The sequence below is a fragment of the Lasioglossum baleicum genome, chromosome 11 (genome assembly GCF_051020765.1).
Source record: "Lasioglossum baleicum chromosome 11, iyLasBale1, whole genome shotgun sequence".
Lineage (NCBI taxonomy): Eukaryota > Metazoa > Arthropoda > Insecta > Hymenoptera > Halictidae > Lasioglossum > Lasioglossum baleicum.
In genome coordinates this window covers 15892444-15906140 of record NC_134939.1, presented here as the reverse complement: position 1 = coordinate 15906140, position 13697 = coordinate 15892444, and the positions used below count along the sequence as shown (strand labels likewise).

General features: G+C 46.2%; 1 protein-coding gene across 1 annotated transcript in view; it reads left to right on the top strand.

Moving 5' to 3' along the window:
- The window catches only part of LOC143213742 (lachesin), a 246351-nt gene that overhangs the window by 36347 nt on the left and 196307 nt on the right, over positions 1 to 13697 (top strand). The gene's annotated exons all lie outside the window — the stretch shown is intronic.

The window sequence follows — 13697 nt, the reverse complement described above, 5'->3', positions numbered from 1 at the left end:
ACCGTGGAAATCGTTTCCCGGTGTCAGCATCGTTTTTCCGAAAAAATTACGGCCGGAATATAGATAGGATCGAGAGGCTCTGTGCGATGATCGATTGGAAACTCCGTCGGTTGTTTCATTTGATTTTGATAATCCTCGGCGAGATGTTGCTCTGACGGCCGTGCAATAACTCCCGTTCGTTTTCCGTGGCATAAATATTTCTTCGTCGGTGCGCGAACATTTCGGAAAGCCGGTTGCCCCGGCCTGCCACGCGTTTCGGTAAACGATATCATTCGGCTCGCAGTTTCCCGCTCTATCAACGTTTATCTGTCATTAACGTGGATCATTGAGTTAACGGTCGGTATTATTAATCTTCCGGGTATTGTTTATGCATCACGCATCCAGCCCGTTAACCAGCATCGCGGCCGATAAACACGTCACGCGAAATGTAGGAAAACCTAGACAAATATTTAGAAATTCTCCACACAATCTGAACGTTTCATTTTGCACATTATTTTAAATCATTATGTATAGAGTCTAAGTCGAGCATTTTTCTAATCACCCTTCAGCTCTGGTAATTAAGAATTTTTTTATTTCATAGACTGTCACGAGAATTAAGAAGATTGATGTCCATTTTTGAATCGTTGTAACTTTGTTTTAAAAAGTCGTAGGTTAATATACCTAGGCTGATTTCGAAGCATGAAATGTCTACTTTCACTACCTCGAGTTCATTTTCTCGAAAAAAATTTTCCACATTTCGACAAGTTCGAAAATGAAGGTACTTTTTGATTTAGAGACTCTGGTACACACTGTTTTTTAGGCTGTTGATTCTAATTGTAATATCTTTGTTTAAAAATATCGCAGGTTAATATACCTAGGCTCATTTCGAAGCATGAAATGTCTACTTTCACTGCCTCGAGTTCGTTCTCTCCAAAAAAAGTGCTATAGAATTCGGCTAGTTCGAAAGTGAGGGTTGATTTCGAGACTCTATCGATGGTACTGTTTTAGTATTTTAGTATAGCATTATAGTATTTTTAGTATAGCATTATGGTACTTATTGGCTATCGTTCGATATGCGTCGTTCCTTTGTTCTGACGATTGGTGCTGCCTTAACCGCCACATGGTTTCAGTTTAACATCTACCGGCATGGTGTTAATTAGTTTTCCCAAAATTTCCATCATTGAATTTGTATAATTCGTTTAAACTTGGCAAGTATGTCAAAGTTTTATTGGTATTACCCGGTTTTGTTGAACAATTACTATAGCATACAATATTTTACAGACGCAAAATTTCTCTTGAAAATGGTCCACATTTGGATCAAAACGTGGAGAACAATTTAAATTGCAAAATTGCTTAGTGAGTAACAATTGATCGAACCTGTGGCGCCGAGATCATTAAATTGTTTATTTGGTACTGTTTTAACTTGTTCGTTCAAATTGTTGTAATTTCGTCGGCATAAATGATAAGTTAAATAATGAATGCTACCATCGATCACATTGAATCACGTCTGTCAACTCGTCAACTCGTATGTCAAGGTATTAATATTGCAAATCTGCAGACGGTATACACGTATAAAGGTCCGCCGTCTATTTTCAAGAAACTAAGAGGGTGCAAACGTTTATACAGATCGACGTTCTGACGAGGGACCACGAATAAGCTTGACTGAAATACCGCTCCCTTTACAAACCGTTTTAATAGCTGAAAGTAAAACCGCGTAGAACGCGACGGGGGAGTGTGTCATCAATTTTTAATCCTTTTTAATACAGATCCGCGCTGTGGCAATTCATTAAATTGCATAGAGACGACCACGCCGGCGTGGACTATATTGCAGTATTATAAAGCAGCTGTACTATGGAGTATTAACGAAGTCATCGCATAGAATGGAGTCCAATTACTGTTAGTTCGGTCACAGGCAGTCTATTCATTAGCCGAATGGCGGAATAATGCGTGTAAAGAGAATACCAGCGGAACGTTCTTGGCTTTGTGGAAAAATCCAGCAGGATCGTCTTCGGAGCTGTCCCGTCTTATTACCCCGTGGCGATATTAATGCATCCAGTGATATCACGGGAACGCTAATTCCCGTGGAGCGGCCACGGAAACAGCTCGGCTTCAAGTTGTAGATGATAAATGGGCGATTAAAAGTGACCGCGGTCCCGGCGGAGTCGTCGCGACGCTTTATTGGCCGTGGAGCGTATATGCGACTGTTTACCTTCTATGTTCGTGTGCTCGCCGACCGTAATACTTAGGGGAAAAATACGTTTGCGCGGCGAACGTGGCCGGGATCATGCTGTCCGTCGCGATCGACGCAACGATTACGTTCGACTGCGCTTCGGGGCCGCGGAGTAAATTCACGCGTAATCGCGCGCATTAAAATTAAACGCGCTGATCGAACCTCGGCTCTCGACGACAGAATCATCGCGCAATAAAATGATACCGACGCAGAGAGAATCCGTGCGTGATTCTCCTACACAATAAAAGAAAAGATCGGCGGAACACAGAGAGACCACGGTTTTACGCTATAATTACGTGGCCGAGAACAATTAACTCGGACGCCCCGAGGAACGAGTCCCGAGAAAAACGCCGCGGAGCTCTCGTACATCACTTCACCCTGGTTGAACTCAAACACGGGCACGGTCAATTTTATCGCCCGGCGATAAATCAAGAAATATCGATTTCCCCGGCTGGGCAGCATAAGTTCCAAGGTCCCGGTATCAACCCTCTTCCCGAGGCTTCTTAGGGTCGCCGGTGGTATTCAGCAGATTTCGGGTGCTGCGTTGAATCTGAAGGTCTGCGGAAGATCTCAGAAAGAGACATTATTCTCTTACTTTAAAAAAATGTATACAAGATGAAATTTTTTAGTCTATGATTATCTTCCATCGTTTTAGTCTTCGACATTTTCCACCACGGGGTTGAATTCCGAGTTCCAGGGTTACTCTGTCTTCCCTCGCGGAGCTCGCGGAGGGTAACCGTTGGTAATTCCGCGAAAAGAAACAGTCAGCAGCTGCGAGACGAGGAGGAGACCAAAGGAAGAAGGGTTGGTCGGGGGTGGTAGTCGAAGGGAGCCACGGTCATTACGCGGACAATACCGCATTAGTGGTTTAAATCGAATTTAACAGCCTACGAAGCTCCTCCGTCTCTCTTTCTCCATAGTCTGCGGTACCCTGCGGTACCCTGCGCCCTCGTGCACCCCTACCCTCGCCTTACACGAATGCGCGACTAACACATCGACCACAATACCGCGGAGAATTTGATTGCTTTACGGGTTACCCGTGATTAGGTAATCTGCCTGCCTCATCGGGTGCACCCCCACCCTGTCTAAGCGGCGGGCTGCGGTATCGGCCCCGTGGATCCTACCCCCTTCGAATTTGCCCGCGCTGATTGTCGTCGATGTGTAAGTGCTGCAAAATATTGCCCGACAACGAACAAATGCCTATGCTTGTACACGCGAGCATCTTTGCAGCCTGTTCGTCGTTCGAATCTTCTTCCAGGGAGATGCTCCCGAGAATGTATATCTTCCCGGATGGATTAGGGTCTTGTTTTTCTGCTCCTGTTTCTTAAGGGGTGATTCCCGAGGGTTGCTACGTTATCTGAACGGAGGTTTTGTTATTCCAACAAAGGAGCATTTAGGCGGATCGTTCTGGAAATGTTTCAGATGTTAGATATTCGAAGGCATACATTCGAACGTCCGGGAATTCTTCGAAGACCATTGGAAAAGAATTATGGCGCCGAGCGCGGCTGAACGTTTAGTGGTATTAAATTCCTGTTCGAGGATAAATGAACTACCTTTGACGTTAACAACCGAGCGTCTTAATCCCTGCAATTTATACCATGCAAGATTTTCCGGCTGCCGTTCGTCTGTTTAATGAAGTTATACTCGTGCAGAAAATTCTGTAACCATCAGTGATTTGTAGACTGCGTATCTTTATGCATTTATGAATTCATGAATGCAGAATTTAGTACGATTTTTATTTATTTCGAATCTACAAATGCTGTTACCAATGAAGATAGGATTTCATTTGATCCCACTTTCTTGAAATTTGTCTGCAAATTTGAAAATTGCATAAACATCCGCGGTCTAATGATTTGAATTTCGCGCTGCAGCTCGCTCTGATCGAGTTATTCGCGGAGTGAATTAACCGCGTTGTTCGAGGGGATGTTTGTATAAGCAGAATAAGAATTCGCCAGCGCCGTGCCGAATAGTTTGCGCGTGTGGAAGATCCGCAGTCTAATCGCTCGATTGCGGTATTCAGGACGGCGCGTGGTCGAAGACTCGGTTCCGGCAGAAATAGTTTACGGGTTTCGATTTGTACATGTTTGCGCGGGGTATAGCTGGCCGGCCGGCCTCGTTAGTCGATGGCGCGAATCACGACCCGCCTCTCTCCCTCTCTCTCCCTCTCTACTGTGCGCTATAATTTTCGGAACGTTTCGGAATCAACGCGAAGGGTTTCGCTCTGGCCAACGGAGATATTCCGGCAGCATATTCGGCGGGACAACGGCCGGATATCCAACTGAAATTTCTATCGCGCTAAAATGCGCGCAACGCACGGAAAATCCTTAGATTCGCAACGCATTACTGAGGCATCGGGGATTCATGAAATGCCCGGGTCGCGAATTACGAGGCTTCGTTCCGTCAATGATCTATACGGGCCGGCTAACCGTTCGGCTCTGTTCGAAGCCGCCATGCCGCATTTCCCGCAATGTGTTTCTAGTTTAATGTTCCGCATCGCGGGCTGGACCGGAACCGATTTAAAAATGCACACGACTCTCCGATCGATTACGACGCGAACGACCGCGGGTGCCGTCGCGACGGGTATCGACTTTTAAATTTCATCGATTCCCCATTCTTCCATGATAATGCCGAATCGCGCCGCCGCGCCGCCGCGAGCTGTGTACAAGCGATTCTCCTCCTTTCACTACTCCACCAGGCGTAAATCATTCTGACCAAAGCGCGCAGTTCCCGAAAATATGTTTAACTATAATCGATGATCTACAAACAGTTTTTCTACTGGATATTTCACTGCTCGCGTCACTAAAAATGGAATTTTTGTGAAACATATCGAATGAATACAATCAGCTGATGAAATCTCCGCTGATCAATGAGAGGTGATTCAGATTGCGATCGTCTGTACGCGTCTGATCCTATCAGTTAAACTGGAACGAGTGTTCCGCGTCGATGCTGGACCGTAGCTCGGTCTCGCTATTATTGAGGAAGAAATTAATCGGTGTACAGTTGCCTGTCCGACCAATATCGGCGTTTTCTACTGGTTGATTTGCAGAGCAACCGTCGGAACACGGATTTAATCATGGATGGTTTTCTTCATAGGATAGGTGATTGGGTGAACACGTAAGTTTGTACGGGACAACGCGCAAAATCGAAAGCATCGGCCAGGTATATTGCATTTGGTACTCGAGTACCGTGCAACCCCGTAGAGAGAAACGAGTCTGTCCGCGTGTTTGTATGACTGCGGGTGTGTGTGTGTGTGTGTGTGTGTGCGCGCGTGCGTGTGTTTGTGAAGAGGCACACAGAGAGCTGGGCAAGCGAGCGTGCTTGTAGCCGGATATGTGCATGCACCGGGCATATCATATTTTGGGAGCTCGATATTACCACCAACCAGAAGACCGCAATGCATACTGAGTAGCCATTCCCCTTTTCTCTATTACACGGTCACCTAACGTATATAGAATATCAGATTCACGAATAATAACGAATCTATCACTTCCTCTCGTAAACAAACGCCCAGCCGGCTCGATATATCCGCTGACGCCTGTTCAAGGATCACCAGTCTCTCGACAGGATCCAACTCTCGACCAACCCTCGATTTTAAATAGGGCGCTCCGTGATTTCGCTATGAATGTTAATGTCCAACAAGATTATTGTGCGCCCTCCGATTGCACCGCGCTACACGACCACCCAGGCTTCGTTCAACTCGCCCCGATTGCTTTTCTCTAATCAGCCCCCAGCGCCAGTAATCAACAATAACTTTCTAATTTCATATCCTGTCACTCGACGAGAAGATGCCGATCTTCGAATTGTTGTAACTTTTTTCAAACGAATCGGAAACTAACGTACCTCGGCTCATTCCAAAGCGTGAAACGTGTACTTTCGCCGCCTTAAATTCATCTTTTCCAGAAAATCTTTTTAACAACTCGGCCAGTTCGAAAGTGAAGGTACTTATCGATTTCGAAACTTCTGCAATTTAAAGCGTCTGCGCCCGCGTTGAGAATTTTTTTTCACGACTGAAACTAACGCGGATTTGAAGACTGAAGTCTCCCCTTTACAACCAGCTATTAAAACTTGATGTCCGATTTTTTTTTCGCGGAGTTATCGCACTTTAAATGAAAAGTGTACCGGCGTTAGGATCAGCAATGAGTATCACGACAGACGAGTAGCACATAAAGCGCGGTAAAACGGTGAAAAAAGATCGTAGACTAAGTTTTAATAGCTGGTTGTATAGGGGAGACTTCAATCCTCGGATTCGCTGTAATTTTAGTCGCGAGAAAAATGTTTCAATGAACTCGCGAACGTTTGAAATCAAACAAGTGATGGAATCAAAAAGTACCTTTATTTCTGAGCACACTACGTAATGTAAATATCTCTTCGAGGAGAACGAACTGAATTGTTCGAAAGTAGATATTTTCAGCTTTAAAATGAGCCTAGGTACAGTGCCGTACGATTTTTTTTTCACAAAGTTACAACTAATTGAATCAACAGTTTGAACAAGAGAAATGATTATATTACGGGTGAATCCTCGATGTGAAAATTGCTACTGCGATTGAAAAATTGATTGAGAGACCATTAACTATGAACTACAGACTACAATATGCAATGAAATAAATGCAGGTAGCAAATGCTTTTGCGGAAAGAGAGGGTTAAAAATTGGTTAACGAAAACACCGCTTTCCGCGGTATTTTCGATTGTATGAAAACGTCGGGTCGGCGGATGATTTAAATTGTAAATACGTGTCGACGCGACCTGTCGGTTTCCGGTTCCGCGTCTTTTCGAGAGCACACAGAGAGACGGCCGGGAATCGATATTTCGACGTTTCTGTCGGCGTTGGTCGCTCGAAAATAAAAAGTATGATTAACGAAAGTAAATTGTCTGTTTGCGTGATCGAAACAGCAGGCGGAGGGACGCGCCGACACCTGTTGAGCGTCTGTTTACTCAGTAAAAAAGTATAATCTTTCGGGCGTGAATTGCAGATGCATCCTTCATCGTTTTGTTTTCGCGTGTGAACGGCGGTACGAGTCGCGTGTCGAAAGCCTGCCTGGTTTTTATTTCAACGCGTCCCCTCGACACGGTCAATCTCGTAGTTGACGATGATTCGACGACGGGATAGGCGAGATAGTATTTTTTCGGGGGTGGGGGGTGGCGAGGTTAGAAGTCGATAACGAGATAATTCGGACACGAGCAACGAGGTGCACAACGCTCGAGGACAGGCCAGCGGCCAGCACAGCTGCACACCGTCATTATGAAACTTCGGCTGGATTCGAATCGAAAGTTGCTCGGCTTTTTTTGCACCCCCGACCCCCGTTCCCCGGCCGCCACAGCCAGGAAATTGGAAGTTCGAGCCCCGGACCCCCATTAACATTTTTCGCTCGGACTTGTTACCATTGTTTGAATTTCGAACAAGCTTTGACGCTGCCTTGCATTAACGATGAACAGGAAAAATAACAGGTCACGACGTTGGAATTTTAAATTTCGAACTTACGTAATCGGAAAATTGAATTAGTAATTCTTCGACGGGGACGAATCGAGACCGGGCTTTATGCGCGGGCAAATAGTTCGTAATTTCGCTACACCGACGGGGCTCCACTTTTATTTACATTGTTATGCTCCCTCGTCCGCTTTAGGGAACCGTTTACCCGTGATTTCCGTCGATCGATCGATCCTGTCTCTCGCAGAATTTTTCTCAAGAATATTAACACTACCCGGTACACAAGTTTCGACGAATTTATTCGAAAAGCTCTATTAATCTGCGAAATTTCCCGATTGCGAATTTGACATCCGCCGACAATGCTGTTCAAACAAATGAAATTTCACAGGACAGAGAATCGAAATTAATATTTGTTAAATACATTTAAACATCGTTTTAATCAGCCACCGATTAAAAACAACAGCGAGCTGGAAATTACAAAGGCGCTTTTGTGAGAATTAATTAAATCGATTTTTCTATACGCGCGAGCATGTTACATTTTGATGACAAGCGTGCTAGCCACTTAAGAAGAAAATTCCCGATTAACAGGACAATTTAAATGTACGATTTATTCTTCTAAAGCTCGCATCGCCCCCAAGGAAATCATTCGAAGCGCTGATGATAGGTAGCGGCGGAACAGCGAGCGTCGCGCGAAACATAAACTCTATGCATTCGCGAGTGGTACACAGATAGAGAATACTAATGTCCCTAGAATTCGCTGCGTGTCGCTTCCAGTTGGACGACTTTGCCGCTGCAAAAATACTGGAACGTGCTAATACGATATGACACATTTCCACGATTATCATTAGATACGTGTCACTTAATTAATCGCGTGTAAATTCCCCTAGACAATTTGAAACAGATGAAAATGTTTAATAATTCTGTGAACGTTCCCCGCAATTATTAAAGCGCAAAGCCATAGAGAATGTCGGAGAGCAGGAGTAAACGATCCGCACGGTGAAAAATGAGTCCTAAATAAACAATAAACTTTCCGCCCGCAAGGTCCGTTTTCGAGAAAACCGAGTTTGAAAATTCATACGGTCCCGCGTGCCACTGTACAGGTATTGGCTGCCGTGTCTGACCACAACTCACCGTATCCCCCTTCCTGTAAATTGCCACGCACGTAAAATTTCACTCTATATTTTCCGGCGTACTTTATCGCGTAAAATCCCTTCCCGATTGTACCGCGAATATCGGTATCACCTCTACATTCAACGCGAGCAGTATTTCACCTGCGTTCGAGTTCACGGTAACATTTTAACGAAAGCGATGCTTCAAATTTCCTTCGGGACATCGAGGCTACACGGACGGTCTGTCGGCGATGAATCAGGATAATCAACAGGACCCTAAAATCAAGGAAACGTCGGAGGAGAGCTAGCCGGGGGAACAGTACAGAAGAGTCTCACGGTACTAGCATCGAGGAACGACGTAAAATTGATTCTGCAAAGACTGTCCCACCGGAAATCGCTATTAACCGATTTTTACGATGCTCGTAGTAACGTCGGCCCTACCTCCTCGCGATCGATACGCTTCGAGACGCTTTCGCCGGCGATCTAGACCTGTCTAGCCGCAGTAAAAACGGACCCTAACGTTCTAATTATTGTTTCGGATCGTCGTGGACCCGGGCAACCGTGCCTCGCGGATACCAGCCCGCCATTTTGTCCCGTTTTACGAGCGTGCTCTCGTTACGAGGACGTAAAGATCGCGCTCGCTCGCTGCTTTTTATTAAATTCTGTCCTGGCGACCGACGACCGGCGTAACGCGACTTTCGGTGAGATTTTTAAGAGCATCGAAGCGGAAGTCGCGATCCGTCTGCGCACCGCGAATGGCCGTCGCGACGCCTCGCTTGGGTTCCGGCTTAATTCCAACGGTTTCTTTTTTCACGGGCGCGTATCAATGCGCGCATCTTGCGGTTTACGAGCGCTACACTCCCGGAATAAAGCTTTTCCACTTTCGAAACGCTTTCTTCGTCACTGCCGACGAGATCGCGAAAAAAAAACAGCGGCGCAGGGAATTGCAGCGCTCGATTGCTTACGATTATTCGAAACAGGACGAAATGTTCACGTAAATTCTGTGTCCTGCAATGAATTGACACGATTTATACAATATTTTCCATAAAAATCGATAGTGGAGAATTTCCTTGTATTTTCTCCCATTAATTCTTTGTGAAAAATTCCGGAATTGCGACGTTGGCTATCCTGGTCGAATAAAGTTCGAAACGTAGACTCTATATTCGGGCTGGGCGGTACAAATTTGCGGCTCCCAGGCATTTTTGGGTCTACGGTCTCGCGCGAAAGAGCCGAGTAATCAATTTCTAACGTCCCGTTACATGACGGAGGACCTCTTTCGTGAAACTTCTCGCGGCACGTATAGCAGCGCTATTCAACGAACGGTACTCCCTCGCGTGTAGTCGGCAGCTAACTCACGAAAAAAGAAAAATTACGAAAATTAAGCCGGAGAAGGAAGGAAGAAGGCGAGGAGTAAGAAGAACGAGGAAGATGAAGAAGAAGAACCGGAGCGAGGACTGCTAACTAACTTAATACAGAAGAGCAATGTTTTTTCTTTCGTATCGTGCTCGACGCCGGCGAATCAAGAAAGGGCTTATTTATTCATAGGATCTACCGTTCCGGCTTCTTCTTGCCGCATCGCGGAAGGTTTTGTTTAATTAAGCAATCGCCAAAGAAGCGTGGTCTCGATTCTTTACCGGAACCCATGAATGGGAGCTCGTTATTAATTACCGTGGCCCGCGATATTTGTTTATTAGCAATTCGAGGTCTCGCCGGAGAACTCCCGACGGATTGTCGCAATTTCCGGGATTTCCAGCGAATTCACCGCCATCATGCCATTGCTCGGGATTTTTTGCAAACTGTACCGCACTTGTCTCTGGCCCTCGTTTTACGATGCACGTGCGTGAAGCTGCGTCTACGCGTAATGTTTTACTACGGTCGTTGACCTGATTCCGCTGCCTCGATCATGATTCCGTCGTCGTCTTAACAACAGCTTCTTCTACTTGCATAAAGCCATTCATAAAAGCCGTCCGACGCCGTTCCGGCACAGCCGGTAATTCCGCGGATCGTAAAATAATCTTATTTCGTAATAACGCGGCGGAATCGAAAGTTAATACCAGATTTGCATGCGATTCGATTTTACACGGCTGTCGTCCGCTTTCCGATACTTCCGCTCGAGCGAGTTTACGCGCCGCGTGTGCTCGCGTCGGAGGAATACTACTGAATTCAACGCGACTTGATAATACCGCCACAACCCCTGCGCACCGGAGAGTGTTGCATGCATATTAAAAACAGAAAACGATAACGCCGCAAATGTAAATTCACTGTCCGGCCGCGCGAACATTTTTCGCGAGCGACGGACATGACGGCAGATCGCGGACGGATTCTCTGAATCATCGTGCAGCATTCGGGATTCCAACTCTAACCTGTACCGAGTTATCGGTTCTTAGGAGGCGTTGGTAAATTAATGAATATTTGTCCAAGCACACGGTCCGTTCAAACTCGAAACAAATTTAATCCTGTTACTTTTAAAAAGCCGCGCATGTCGCTCTTAATGCTCGTTAAAAAATCGCGTAAAGGGAGACTGTGCTGTTGGTTTCGCAGGCGTTTTCTTCCGTCGAGGAAAACATGTTTTGGAGTCGTCGCGAGCGAAACGGAATTAAAATAAAATTCTGCTCGCGAGATACGTTATTTCAAGAAGCGGAATCATTTTTTTCCCCCGTCTCTAAGCGGTACAACCTGTTTCCATTTGCCAGCAATACCGTTAATTATTATATTTATAATAAACGGGGTGGTCGGTAGTTCCGCACGACAGCACGCGGTTCTCCGAGTTCGCCGGCGCGGCGATGTCGCAATGTCAAAGTTCGCGGTGGAAAAAAAAAAGAATATTACGTTCGAGAGATCAAAGGGACACCGACAGTTCACTCCGCGCTAATTATACACTCGCCGCAACCGCGGTTCCTCGTGGGTAACTCTTACACGTCACCGGTCACGATGTTTCTGTCGATTCGTTTGTACACTAATTAAAGGTAAATTCTAGTCAGCCGACAGAGGAACCCGGTTGCCTGTTGGGTCCCAACACACGCGGAAACTACGTCTGTCTCTGCTGTCCGTATACATATGCATGCCCGTCGGTGTATGCACGGGTGTATACGTGTTACCGTGCGTTTCGCCGGTCGCCATTGTAGGCCAAGCTTCTTACAAATTAGCCGTGAATATTCATGCGTTTGAAACGGAGGGCGAAACCGTGGCGAGTGCACGTGGCATTTGCGGGAAACCTTTACGCGGCCGCTTTCCGCGGAAAACGGAGAGGGAAACGTTCAAGAATAACTCCCGGCTGACCAGGGACTGTCCGTAACCACTTGATGAAGGCACCAGGACGTTTGAAGCTTCCCCTGTTACACCACTTCCACTCTACCACTTCCCTAGACTTTGTCCGTGTTTTTAGACTGAGTTTTTCCTTCGCCTCCCCATCGTTCGCATAATTGGGAACGGTCTGGCCGCTTCTTCCACCTGGATTCGGACTCTCTCAGCCCCTTGCGCTATGATTTATTCTACGGTTCCCGTGCGAGGTACTTACCACATGCTTGTGTTCTCTCCAATGGCCAAATATGTTCATATTTAATCGAATCTGCTCGAAAACGTCACAACTACACGATCTAAGAAACAGCACGGGCCCGAGGAAGACTTTACCGTAACTCCTTCCTGAAAGAAATCTCGTTATGTTCCCGAACGTGTTACAGCTTCGACAACGAAGCACGTAAAATCCGCAACGAGATGTCGCTGTAATGTTCACCCTTCTCGGAATACGGATTAACATGCAACTCGATCCGGAAGCATTGTTCATTCCTCGCGCGACGGAATGAAATCGCGACTTTTTAATTATGTACGGTGCTCGCCATCGGATTGGAAGAAAACATATCTGTGGAGGTTCAGAGAAATTGATTCTCCCGCTCGGTGTTCCGACGCCTCGATTCGCGGAAAGATCAGCGATACTACGTACGCCTTTCGGCGAGCGTGTTGGGACTCTCATAAAATGCAAATACTGTTAGCATTCCCTTATATTCGCTTATACTTCGCAATCCGGCCCGATGTATGCGCGCCAACACACGTACACACGTAGGTACGTACTCGCGTTTGGTATTCAAACGCCGAGATTTACGGTGGAATGAAAGATACATATAACGTGTGTGCTCTAACAGTTCCTCCGGGTCGCTCCGGGTTCCGATTCGCCACCTTTCGATGCGAATCATTCCGAATTCGCTATTGTTATTCGCGCGTCCCGTCGCGCCTATGCGTTTACAAGGCGCGCGAGCGTGAAACACCAGCTCGACGGACATTAAACGAGCCGAATTTCGTGCGTGATCCAATCTACGTTCGTTCTACATTATTGCGCATCGTGTATTGTCCCCGGCTGGATCGATATTAATAGCCGCGCGGCGTCCCCAGGAAATCGCAGAACTTTTACGTCCACGGAATCTCATATTTCACAAAACGTGGGTGATGCATTCTTCTCGTGGAGAGACGTCCAAAATAATTTACACTATGTACACCGTGAAAAAGTAAATAGAGTCGGAGGGTTGAAATTAATTTCGTCTAATAATTAATAGACTAAATAAATTTTCGTGTAAATCGTAGCAGTTCCAGCTGAATATTTTGATTTTAAATATCCACAGAGTGGTGATTCGTTAACGAGGTCGAGACCGCGGAGTTAAAGTGTGCCAACGCGATTATTCATTCATTCTGCAAATGGTACTTGCGGTTTAGTTGAAACGAACGAATTCATTTCGAAAGAAACAGTCGAGCGGAATGAAAATTGACAACATCGCGAACACGATCATTCGCGAGAGATAAGGAACGGTCTGGGTAGCGAGGTTTTCAAATCAGCCGGAAAGATAGTTGGCGGAAAGCGAGCTCGGCCGGGGAAACGAGACAGCATACGATCGGATTTACGAGAGCGGCCACAAAGGACAGGACGAAAATGAGTTACGCGGTCCCGTTTCGAGGTCCGTCGACG